This window comes from Amphiprion ocellaris, chromosome 4, assembly GCF_022539595.1.
Source record: "Amphiprion ocellaris isolate individual 3 ecotype Okinawa chromosome 4, ASM2253959v1, whole genome shotgun sequence".
In the NCBI taxonomy this organism is placed as follows: domain Eukaryota; kingdom Metazoa; phylum Chordata; class Actinopteri; family Pomacentridae; genus Amphiprion; species Amphiprion ocellaris.
In genome coordinates this window covers 5,179,730-5,192,615 of record NC_072769.1, presented here as the reverse complement: position 1 = coordinate 5,192,615, position 12,886 = coordinate 5,179,730, and the positions used below count along the sequence as shown (strand labels likewise).

Here is a 12,886-nt window from a genome sequence, read left to right as displayed (position 1 = left end):
TGATGTCCTTTATAGGAGCTTCTGGAGGTCTTCTGGCAGTGAGAGTAATTACACAAACCCTATGTTGTTCACACTGTAATTCTTTTACTCCTCAGCAGAAGCTTTTCTTGGATGCTTCCTTGTTTTCTGACCACATTTTAACCCTTGTTTCCCTTCAGCTCTGAAGAACCAAACCACTGCTGGCTGACTTTAAAGCATCACCACAGAAGAAAGGTTTAAGACTGTGGTGAAACATAAAGCGTTCAAACTGATGAACAGAATCAGCATCTGGTACATTCAAGCCCTTAGTTTTCTTATTTTAGCTTTAAAATATTAATTATTTCTAAAATACAGAAAAAACACCCATACAGAAACAAGTCTTTGGTTAAGATAGACAACATGGACATGGTAAACCCTGTTCCAGTGATTATATGATGGTATGTCCAGGTTAACATCATTACTGGATGGTACATGCATTCTTCTGCACCGCCCCATTGACTGCTCCCACTAAAGCTCCCACTGCAGCTCCCAGTGCAGCTCCCACTGGACCTCCCAGGAATCCGGCCGCAGCTCAGATGGCGGCACCCTGCCGGACGGCCCGGTTGAACCGGTTGTCTTTCTCTGCCTGTCTTCTGGAGTCTTTCAGCCACATGGAGGGATTTTCTCTGCGGAGCCGCTCCATCTCTTCTCTGATGGCTTGCTCAGCCTCTTGGAACATGTCGTTGGTGAAGTAGCTGCCTTCGTTCCTCTGGACCATGGTGTTGATCTTCTTTAGCAGCTCGCTCCTTTGTCCTGGATACTTGTCTTTGTTGTCGAACACATGAAATCCTCACGGCACTGAGTGACAAACTGACAGAGAGCTGAATTCTCCTCTGTCAGCTCCTCTATGGAGCGTTCTTTATCCTTCAAATTGTCTCCGTGGGTGAACAAAGCCATGGTGTACACCACTGCCTTCTCTCCAAACATTTGCTGGATGATCTTCACCGTGTCTTGTTCTTCTTTGGTGAATCTTCCCAGCTGGAACACCACCAGGAACACATGAGGACCAGGAGAAGCGTATGACATGCATTCTCGTTCCTCACATGCTCCTCAGACTTGCTGGTGTCGAACAGGCCTGGAGTACATGTTCACGAAGGTAAAAGGCAAACCCGTGTGTCTTCTGTGTGGAGAAAGTTTGGCTGTAATGAAAGAATATAATCTAAGAAGGCACCATGAAATGTCTAAGAAACACACAGACAAAGACAAGAATATGGACACGGAACAAAGGCTACAGAAAGTGGAAGAATTAAAACGAGGTCTTAAGTCCCGGCAGGCTCTGTTCACAAAAGCCAAATCACAAAGCGAGGCTGCTGTCAAGGCTAGTTTTATTGTGGCAGAAGAGGTCGCAAAATCCATTTACCGAGGGAGAGTTTATCAAAAACTGTATGCTTAAAGTTTGTGACGCAGTGTGCCCAGACAAAAGGCGACTATTTTCAAACATGAGCCTGAGCAGAAACACTGTTGCTGAACGTGTAGACCAGCTTTCCACCAATCTAAAAGAACAGCTTGTGGGAAAGGGAAAAGATTTCATCGCATATTCCCTTGCTGTGGATGAGAGCACCGACACATCTGACATTGCCCAGCTGTCAGTTTTCATCCGTGTAGTGGACTCAAGCCTGAGCATAACAGAAGAGTTTTTGGCATTACGTCCTTTGCATGGCACAACTACAGGACAAGATCTGTATGAAGAGGTATCCAGATTAGGGCTGCCACAAACGACGCGTCGACGAATCGCCTGAGCACGATACGTCATCAAAAGCGGACGTGAGCGCGCAATGCAACAGAAGTGAAGGCGTTTAAAACCAAGCTGAGTCTGTGGGAGATGCAGATGCGGAAAGAAAACTTGGCTCACAAGGCTCACAGTGCTAATGCACCTACTCTCCTCCCACCCAGGCCAGGCCAGGCCTGGTTTTACCCGGCTCTCCCTTCAGCCCTGCTCTCTCTCACATACGCACACACACACACACACACACACACACACACACACACACACACACACACACACACACACACACACACACACACACACACACACACACACACACACACACACACTGTACACCACTGGGGGGAGGTCAGGGCTAGGCTGAAGGCTGGGCCAGGCCCATGTCTCAACCCGGCTCTCCCTTGCAGCCCAATTAAGCCCCCCCACCCAACATTGGAGGTTTCATTTTGTACAATGAGCCTTTTTTTTCATTTACCCTCTGCTATCCCTACCCAGATCCCAACATGTCCTTTTTCTTTTTTTCCTCAAGAAAGGTGCACGCAGCACTGCGCAGCAGCCGGTGCTGTCATTGGCAGGGCAGCTCAAATGAAATTTCATTGTATATGAAAGTGTGCAATAACCAATAAAGATTGATTGATTGTTGTTTAAATAAATCTTTCAGTTATTCACCTGTCAGCCAGTTCTGTGTGTCTGCGCTTGGGTTCTCCTGCTTCCCCCACCCGTAACAGTATGATCCGGCCCGAATTGAACCCAGCAGGCTCTCAGACTGGCTCTGCCCCTTCACCATATCCCCTAGACATTTTTTTTACTTGTAAGGAATACAATGTGTATTTCGACCTCCTGCTCGAGTTGTGGGGGGAGTGGAGGAAGGCTCGGTGTAAGGAATACAAGCAGGAATTGGTATCTTTGGGTCGTAGCGCGGCCTCCCAGATGCCATGGTTAATGAGCCACCTGCCGGACTATGTTTTTGAGTTTCTGAACACTCCCTTGCCTTTCGTAACCCTTTCGTAACCCTTCCTACCTTAGTCACACACCCTACCTGCATTCAGTCTGCCAGTCTGCCAGTCCGCCAGTTAGCACATCTCCCTCACCACCCAGCAAGCTCCCAGATCCTGTTGGCCAGCCATCTATTGAGCCATCTTTGAGGAAGCCTCGCCGCAGGTGTGGCTCTAAGGGAAGCCCGACCTTGCCGCTCCCTGGCACCCCGACCTCGCCATTCCCCGCCGCCCCGACCTCGCCGCTCCTGAGCGTCGCTGAGGTCCCGCCGCCAAGCGTCGCTGAGGCCCCGCCGCCGAGCGTCGCTGAGGTCCCGCCGCATCAATGCTACTTCTCCGCCTGTCCCGAGGGGGTCGACGATGCCGTCTCACTCGTCTCCGAGGGGGTCGACGATGCCGCCTCACCCGTGTCCCGGGGGGTCGACGACGACTCCTCACCCGTCTCCGAGGGGGTCGACGACTCCGCCTCACCCGTCTCCGAGGGGGCCGACGCCGCCGCCTCACCCGTCTCCGAGGGGGTTGACGCCACCGCCTCACCCGTCTCCGAGGGGGTCGACGCCCCCGCCTCACCCATCTCCGAGGGGGTCGACGCCACCGCCTCACCCGTCTCTGAGGGGGTCGACGCCACCGCCTCACCCGTCTCCGAGGGGGTCGACGCTGTCGATGCCGCCTCACCCGTCTCCGTTCCCGAGGGGGTCGACACTGTCGACGCCGCCTCACCCGTCTCCGAGGGGGTCGATGCTGTCGACGCCGCCTCACCCGTCTCCGTTCCCGAGGGGTCGACGCTGTTGACGCAGCCTCACCCGTCTCCGTTCCCGAGGGGGTCGACGCTGTCGACGCTGCCTCCGCCTCAGTTCCCGAGCAGGTCGAAGCTGTCGACGCTGTTGACGCCGCCTCAGTTCCAGAGCGGGTTGACGCCGCCTCTGCCTCAGACCAGCCAGGGCCAGTCGATGATTCCCTCATCAGAGAAATTGTGCTGGAGTCAGCTGACCAATCCCCTGACTCAGAGACTGTTGAGCCCTTGTCAGCTGACAGCATCTCCGGCCCAGAGACTGTCGAGCCGGTGTCAGCTGACAGCATCCTCGGCCCAGAGACTGTCGAGCCCGAGTCAGCTGATGAATCCCCCGGCCCAGAGACTGTCGAGCCAGAGTCACCTGACGAATCCCCCGGCCCAGAGACTGTCGAGCCCGAGTCAGCTGACGAATCCCCCGGCCCAGAGACTGTCGAGTCAGCTGAGGAATTCTCTGGCCTACAGACTGTTGAGCCCAAATCTACTGACAGCAACCCCGGCCCAGAGATTGAGCCTGTGTCAGTCAACGGATCCCATGGCCAAGAGGCTGATCTCCCCAAATCTCCTGTCCAATTCCCAGGCCCAGAGAGTGAGCCTGAGTAAGCTGACAAACCCCCTGCTCCTGAGTCTCCAGAGTGGTTCCGTCTCCTCCGTCGCCGGCCTCCAGAGTGGTTCCGTCTCCTCCATCACCGGCCTCCAGAGTGGTTCCGTCTCCTCAGTCACCGGCCTCTAGAGTGGTTTCGTCGCCGGCCTCCAGAGTGGTTCCGCCTCCTCCATCGCCGGCCTCCAGAGTGGTTCCGTCTCCTCCGTTGCCGGCCTCCAGAGTGATTCCGTCTCCTCCGTCGCTGGCCTCCTGAGTGGTTCCGTCTCCTCCATTGCCGGCCTCCTGAGTGGTTCCATCGCCGGCCTCCTGAGTGGTTCCATCTGCCCGTCCAGCACCCGGGCTGTCCTCCGGAATGGCCTTGTGTGCCTTGCCTGCCTGCCTTGGAATGTTTTGTTTTTGACCAGCCTTTTTGAACTGACCTCTGGTCTGATTTGGTTTTGGACTTGTTTGTTTTAGCGTGCCTTAGTGCCACTCCAGACTGTTCTGGACACTTTGTTTTAGTTCCTCCATCCAAACCCCCTCCGCCCGCCCAACTCTTCTTGGACTTTTGTTTCTGTCCCTCCTTCCGGACCCCCTCCGCCCGCCCTGCTCTTCTTGGATATATGTTTTGAACCCCCTCCTCTTCTGTGACCAATTTCTTGTTCGGCCTTGTCATGCGCCAGGAGGCGCACGTGTGGGGGGGGGGGGTGCTGTTATGATCCTGCTCCAGCCTCTGCCTTTCTTCCTCCTTTTCCCCATTTTTCGTCCTTTCTCCCTTGGGTCCTGATCCGTTTCTGTTTTGTCCTGTCTCTTTGGCTCTGTCTGTCACCTCTCCCTTATGTCTCTCTCTCTCTCCCTGTCTCTCGCCCTCCTGCTCTCCCTGCTTCACCTGCCTGCACTCTGTCCTGCTGATTGCTACAATGAGTTTCAGCTGCAGCAATCAGTTCACACCATTCACCTGTTCTCCACCTCACCTCCACCTATTTAAGCTCTGTCCGTTCATTCACTCCCCGCCGGATCATAGATTCACATCCTTACTTTGATTCTGTTTCTCCCCACCAAGCCTTCCACCTCCGGACTGCTTTAGCCCATGGACTCTGTTGCTTTCCCCCCTCCTGGACTTCCCCTTCTTGGACTCTATTTTGCTCCAACCTGTTCATGGATTTTCCCCAGCCTGTTTTCCCCCTCGGTTCTCAGTTTCCCCATGTCTTGAGTACCCCTCCCCAGCTTAGTTTTGTAATTCAGTTCAGTTTTGTAAACTTCCGTTTTTTGTATTTGTAGAGTTAGAGTTTTAGTAGTTGGTTAAGTTCTGTTCCCCCCAGCCCAGTTCCCCATTAATGTAATGGTTCAGTTGTTGTTTAAATAAATCTTTCAGTTATTCACCTGTCAGCCAGTTCTGTGTGTCTGCGCTTGGGTTCTCCTGCCTCCCCCACCCGTAACAGATATCAATATGAAAATTTTACTTCTAATCAGAAAACACTGACAAGGAAAATTTTACTGCACAATAAGTATTATTTTTAAACTTTAAGCACATTTTGCTTATATTACTTGTTACCTTTACATAAGTAAGTTTTTGAAGGCAGGATTTTTACTTGTAGTGGAGTGTTACTGTAGTGTGGTATTTGTACTTTGACTAAAGTAAAGGTCAATCTATAGTCTCCTGTATTTAAACTTCTTTTTCATCTTCCTGTCTTCATCTATGCAGCATCCACGTTTGTTGTAGCTGGAGTCCAGCTGTGGGCAGGACAGCTGCTTAATCGCTGCTTCTTGGGAGAAGACATTATCAGGTAAGAAAAATGTTTGGTCTGCTCTTCTAATATTTGCATTTAGTCCTTTTCTCTCTGGGCTAAAAAATGTAAATCGGTGTGAAACTACGCAACTAGCAAATGGCAAAGGCTGCAATTTAGGATTCATGAAGTGTGTCTGCTAGAATTCACCTTAATTTATTAGGACTGCTTTCGGGGTTGTATATCCTTACCCACTGATCAGTGTATACAACGATACTATGTGGTTCAGGCCTGCACACTGTAGCATGATTAAAGTCATTATTTCATAGCCACACCCCACAGATTTTACAGTGCAGCTGGCCCAGGATTGAACAGTTTTGGTAATTCATTGTGTCTTCCTCATGTTTTTGATTGTATTTCATGTGGTAAGGCACTATCACATGTTTAAAATTATACCGTGTGTATTAAACTGAAGCTTGACTCAACCACCTGTTACAAAAATTATAGTTTAATATTTTCCCCAAATCGTTCACCCTAGAGCCAAATATGGGTAAAACAAGTAAGAATACTTTCACACTTTTATTAGTTTTTCTCAGTCGCTTTGGTACATTTCTCGAATCATCCTCGACATTTGCAAAGCAGTAAGTGTATTTCTCAAAACAATTTTTACAAATAGCAAAACACCATGGATTACCTGCAAAAGCCAGTCTCTTGCTCAAAATCCTGAGTTCATCTCTCAAAAGTAAATATCTGTGCCAATGAACATGTTTGTTTGTTAGAGAAAGTCAAGATTCACCTGGGAGCAATTTACCAATTCAGGACAGATTTAGAAAAAAAGTAATGGAAATGTATAGAAATATCCTTGACATATTATGATAACTTGTTCAACCATTTTGCATGTAAAGACTTATGTGATGAACTAATGCCTAAATGTTGTGGAGGTGAGACTATTCAACAGAGACCCATTATAATACATTTGATCAACATGACATCAGCAATTGATAATGTAGGAAACAACAGAGAATTGTACAGAATCATTTGCATGGATGTACCAAAGCATTTGCAGCTTGTTCAGAGAAATGAGAAACTGCTTTTTGATGAGCACAAGTGACACAATGATGTGAAGATTGAACAAGTAGTTTTGAGAATTTCAAATCTGATCTGAGAAATGAACCAAAGCTACTGAGAAAAACAGCAAGTTAAAGTCTTGAGCAAGACATTACTCACATTTTCTGTAGAGACTGGCATCAAACAAATTATTGAAAAAGGACAGGTTAAGACAGGCTCCCACGTTATTTTATAAATAATTGTGGTTTAATGGTTTAATCAACAGGCTCTTCTTTAGGCACTTTTTCACCCATAAATCTATCATTTTTGTGTGGATTTTTGTTGTTTCTGTCTATTTATATTTCATCTAGTTTTTTAGTTTTGGTCCAGCACCAAATGTGTTCATCAAATAAATGCTTAAAATGATTTGTTTAGGCACTTTTAGTATGTTTGTTCTTTAAGCATATCAGCCATCCAGTGTGAATTTTTGCATTTTTAATAATATTTTTAAACATGGTTTACAGCATGTATTGGATTATTGGAAGACTTTATTCATGTCTTTTAGATGATGCTGTAACCATTTAACTACTACACAGACCTGACCATTTTTAAATCACTCCTCAAGACTCATCTGTTCAGAACTGCTTTTAATACATAATACAAACTTATTTTTATGATGTATTTTATGACTTGTTTCATGATGCTCCTCTATTTTTAATGCTTGCTGATTTTATATGTAAAGTGTCTGAGTGTTTTGAAAAGTGCTATACAAATAAAATGTATTATGATAAAGGTGATAGTAAATGATCAATGTTGAAGGCCTGCTGTGTAAAAAACAGCAGGTCATCTAATTGTTATTTCCAACACTGTATATTTATGCATCATTACTATGGGCCACTGTGTGTAAATGCTTTTTTTCCCACACACACACATCATAAATATCCTCTATAGTTTACTAGTTCCATCATGTATCAGCTATTCTTGTTCTTTCTCTTTCCAGAAAGTACAATATATCCCTAAGCCCATACTTTGAGTACATGCCTAGTGAAAAAGTTCCATTTATCTGTTTGTCTGACCAAAGAAGTGGGATGAGGCACTGCAAAGATGTGCCACCTTACTGTGACATTGGGAAAAAACTGCACACTGGCTGCTCCAAATGAGTCAGTCCTCATAGTGGCTGGAGCCACCACCAAGTCTTGTATAAACTGGAATATGTACAATGCCTGCCGGGCAAGGACCCAAAACCCAAACATGAGAGCTGTCAATTTCAACAACAGGCCTGTTATCCATGTCTAGGTAACCATTTTCGAGGTAAGAATTTGATGTATGTACAGAAATACATTAGGATTGAGGAGCACACTTCAATTTAAGAGTTAATAAATTAAGTTAACAGAAAACAGGAATCAGGTTTTCTTACTGCACTGACTTTTCGAAAATCAGTGCAGGGCCTATGGGTGGAATCAGGTTTACTAACCAAAAGACAGCGAGAAGCCCAGCTAGAAGAAGAGGGCTCAGCAATACCATGTTCCAACGTGTAAGATATTTCTGAGTCTAAAATTTTGCATTTTTCGGGAGAGACTCTGTAAAACCGCTGAGTGATTGGCTTGGGATCCCCCACATCCACGTCATGTTCTATTAAATCAGTACACGTTGGAGTATCTGAAAACAAATGTTGGTAACTTTGAGTAAGTTTAACCAACTTCTCCCATTTAACCTCGTCCAAATGTCCCAGCAGTGTATCTAACTTGGCTAAAGTTTCTGAATTTTTAAGTCTGGGTTGTAACAGCCCTCCAGACATTTCATCATCTTCATCAAGTGCTGCCATGGAGGTATTGGCCAGCAGAACTGGATAATTTTGGGCCGCCTCACCTATTGGAACATGAGCATAATAAGGTTTGAGCAAGTTTACGTGACAGATTTTAGTTGACTTTCTTTACCTGGCATTTCGATCAGGTAATTTTGTCCTGAAACTTTATGTAGCACATTACAGGGACCCACAAATTTTGCCTGAAAAGGAGACGACAAGCGGCAACAGAACCAAAACCTGGTCGCCAGCACGAAATTCACGCCTGTCTGCTCTACGGTCAAACAGCCGTTTCATTTTCTTCTGGGAGACTTGCAGTTTTTGTTTTGCCAATTCTCCAGCCTCATAGAGTCTATGCCTGAAACCATTGACATAAGTTATCAAGTTCTGTGGAAGGTCTGTCAGCTTCCACTGATCACGCACCACAAAGGACCACGAACAGTATGAGCAAAAATGAGTTCATTAGGACTAAATCCTGTACTTTCTTGAATAACCTCCCTAGCTGCCAACAAGAGCCATGGCAAACCCTCCTCCCAGTCTGCCTTCAGCTCTGTGCAGTAAGCATGCAGCAACGATTTTAAATGCTAATGAAAGTGCTCAAGAGCACCTTGGCTCTGAGGATGGTACGCTGAGGCCATGTTGTGCTTTACTTGGAGTTGCTGGAGAACTTGTTTAAACAACAGATGATGTAGATGTAAAATTTGATCCTTGATCAGTCTGTATTATTTTTGGGATCCCAAACACAGAAATGAACTGGCTGAGGGCCTTAACTACAGATTTTGCTGTTATGGTATGCAGTGGATAAGCAGCTGGATATTGGGTTGACTGCTCACCTCACTGGTGTTTTAGCTGGCAATCTCTCTCATCATCTACTTCTTCTTGGGTTCCCTGTGGTCTGATTTGGTTGATTTATTTACAGAGAACAATGAGCAAATGTGTTAAGACCACTCAAACCTGACCTTCTTTCCCTCAGGGGAGACCATATTCAGGATGTCTTTGCTGTTTATGGTCTCGTGTTTTCCAGCATGCACCATCCCTGTGGCACCAGGAGATTGTGTAGGCAGCAAACTCCAATCTTGTAATAGCATCAAAACAGTTTCTGAGCTGCGGCTGCACTGCCTGAGAGTTTTGTGTCTGAGCCGAGATTTTTCACAGGTCGTCATTGGATAAGAAGCAAAATCTGAAAGTAAGAGATAAAAGACAAATATCAGAGTTCTTGCTGCACATCAGCCACAGAGCTCAATTAGAGAGAATTAGAGTAACTGGAAAACCTCAGTGGTAGGGATGGCAGAGCAGCATATGTATACTTTACATACATATACACAATGCAAATAATGTAAGTAGTAGAACCTGAGACCAAGGACTACATATATTTTCATTCAGGTGCTGCTTGTTGTGTGCGCAGGAATTGTCATATAGCAAGTGGCATTTTGCAACCAGGGACACAGTCAAGCTGCAGTCCAACGACTAACTCGTATGTCTGCAAGTGTGATAGCAAGTTAAACCCCAGAAGCATCAATTTCTGTGGTGCCTTCCCTAAGAGCCAGGCCATCTAATCGAAAGGACATCAACCTCCGGGCCCTTTTGGATAATCAGATCATCAATCAAACAACCAAATCCACTGCCAGCGCCACTTTGGAAGTGCAGCGGTAATGTGTTGTGTTATGTGCTTGTAAAAATTTAAAAAGTGATATATTTTTTTCCACTCATGAATGTTTCTTTTTTTGTATGCCTAGGTCTTTCAAGGAACCACACCTGGGAAGATCTGAAAACCCTCTTAAGTACTGGATGACCAGGAAAGCAGTATATCCCAACTTATTCCAACTAGCAACCAAGTATCTATGTATACCCACACCCTCTGTTCCTTCTGAGAGAATCTTTTCTAAGGCTGGGGAAACAGTCAATCAGAAAAGGAACCATCTGAAGCCCAGCAATGTGGGAAAAAAAAGTCTTGTTTCTTAATAAAAATCTGTGAGAATAAATGTTGCAAGCACTGCTGATTTAACTACTGATACTTGTATCAGATCATGCCTCACTAATACGGCCTAAAAGGAAAAAAAAGAAACTTAATAGATATATATGTATGTATGAATGAAATACAGCCTGAAAACTATAGTCATACAAGATCTGACACTCAAACATTGTGCTGGTAGAGCTCAGCAGGTTGCACGTTGAAGTTATGGTTTTTCTCTCACCTGAGGTGAAAAACCGAATCCGGTCATTAACGTGGCTTTATATTTATGTGTAATATGTATTTTTCTTTCTGGCTATACAAAATAAGACAAATGCCACACCGACGAAAGACTGAAGATGCCATTCCTTGGTCTGTGATGATAATAGTGTATGCAGTAACACCGATATAATTAGAACTGCTTACCGAGGTCCAATGATCACCAGTCAGAGCAACATACTCAGTTTTATTCAATAAATCCTCTTTCATCTGCTTTTCGGTGTCATAAAGCTGCTTGATTTTACTTGACATTGTCTTCCTTCCTGCACGGCAGTTCATTACATGGGTCAGACAACGCTATTTGCAGCACCTTTTCCAGCCTGTTATCCTGTACCACCGAAAGTGGTCTACAGTCCACTGCAATCCATTTCGCCAGAGAGTTTGTTCATTTCTCGTTTCTGGCACCTGTGCGGTTGCTTGTTTTGTCGAGAAGAAGGGAATGGAGTGTCCCAGCCTGGACACAACATCTGCTCATGTGCTTTTACGTGTTCGACACTGGGGTGTTTTTGTTTTTCAAGTCTCTTCAACACAGCCTAGATTCAAGAGAAAGAAAAGGTGTGATCTGCAAAACAATGACATACGTATTCTTAGCTAAGACTGTGCCAAGGTTAACATGTACTGACAGCATGGGTATTAGGTATACAGCATACTTATGCACTTGTACTTATGGCCCTTTTTTCATTTTATTAAACATCTTGAATAAGATTTGGTTATAACTGTTGATGTTGTGTACCTGTAGATGTGACACAAACTATTACTCTCTGAAAGATGTTGTAAAAGACAAGAGCAAAATTTACTTGTTTTAAACTTTAATGATAACAGACAACTTTGCATTACATATGACTCCTGTTTAAAATGTTCATGAGGCAAAGGTATTTATCAAACTCATGGAAATTTAAGGTATTACATATAGTTCAGTGTTCAATGTTATCATGAATTAAAGGCAGAATTGTGTTTTTAGAGTTGTTCACGTCTGCCTGAGTGGCTTATATTTGGTTGCACTGCCATTTGAAAAATAAAGAGAATTGTGACAATGAAAATTTGTTGTTTTATAATAGTGTACATTTGCATGTAACTTTTTTGGTTAAAAAAACATCAGAAGGAACTACTGACCCTCAGGCATCTTCACTTTATGTTATGATTCTGCTCCTGCCCCTGTTCCTTCTCCCTCTTTCTTCCTCTTTCTTTCTTCCTCCTTGATTTTCTGCATCTATTTTGACCTGTCCCTTTGGCTCCCTCTGTCTGTCATCTCTTTCCCTCTTGTCTCTCTCATCCCTGTCTCTTGCTTTCCCTTCTCACCTGTCTACACTCACCTGATTACTACACCTGACTCACATTGCAGTAATCAGCTCACCTGCCCACAATATCACCTGTTCACTATTTAAACCCTGCTCATTCATTCACTCCCTGCCGGATCATCGACCCACATACCCTCAAAGACTCACATCTTGTCATAGACTCAAGCCATTCTTTTGGCTTTGCTTTTGGAGTCTGTTTTCCCCCCTCCTGGATTTTCTCATGCATGGACTCAGTTCTCCTCCCGGTTTCTCGTCAGCTCTGCTTCAGTCTCCAGCCAGTTGCTCCTTCCTCATGCCCATTTCCCCCTGGATTACCTCAGCCTGTTTTCCCCTCTGTATTCAGTTCCTCCATCTAGTGAGTACTCCTCCTTAATTTAGTTTTGTAAATTCAGTTTAGTTTTGGTTGACTTCCATTTTGGTATTCATAGTGTTTATTGTTGAGCTTTGAGTTGTTTGGTTTAATTCTGTCCTCTCAGTTCAGTTCTCCATTTATGTATTGGTTTAGTTTTTGGATTAAATAAATCTATAGCCTTCATTCAGCTGTCTGTCAGTTTCTGTGAGCCTGCACTTGGGTTCTCCTGCTAACCTCGTGACACTTTATCAAATTTGGCCCTCTTTGCAAAAAGTTTGGACACACCTGGTCTACGCTAAATACCTTTTTTGTTTTT

General features: G+C 45.2%; 1 pseudogene; it reads right to left on the bottom strand.

The window, feature by feature from the left end:
• Positions 1–436: 436 nt before the first annotated feature.
• LOC111563957 (GTPase IMAP family member 9-like) lies at positions 437–1,100 on the bottom strand (annotated as a pseudogene).
• Between the last annotated feature and the right edge of the window lie 11,786 nt (positions 1,101–12,886).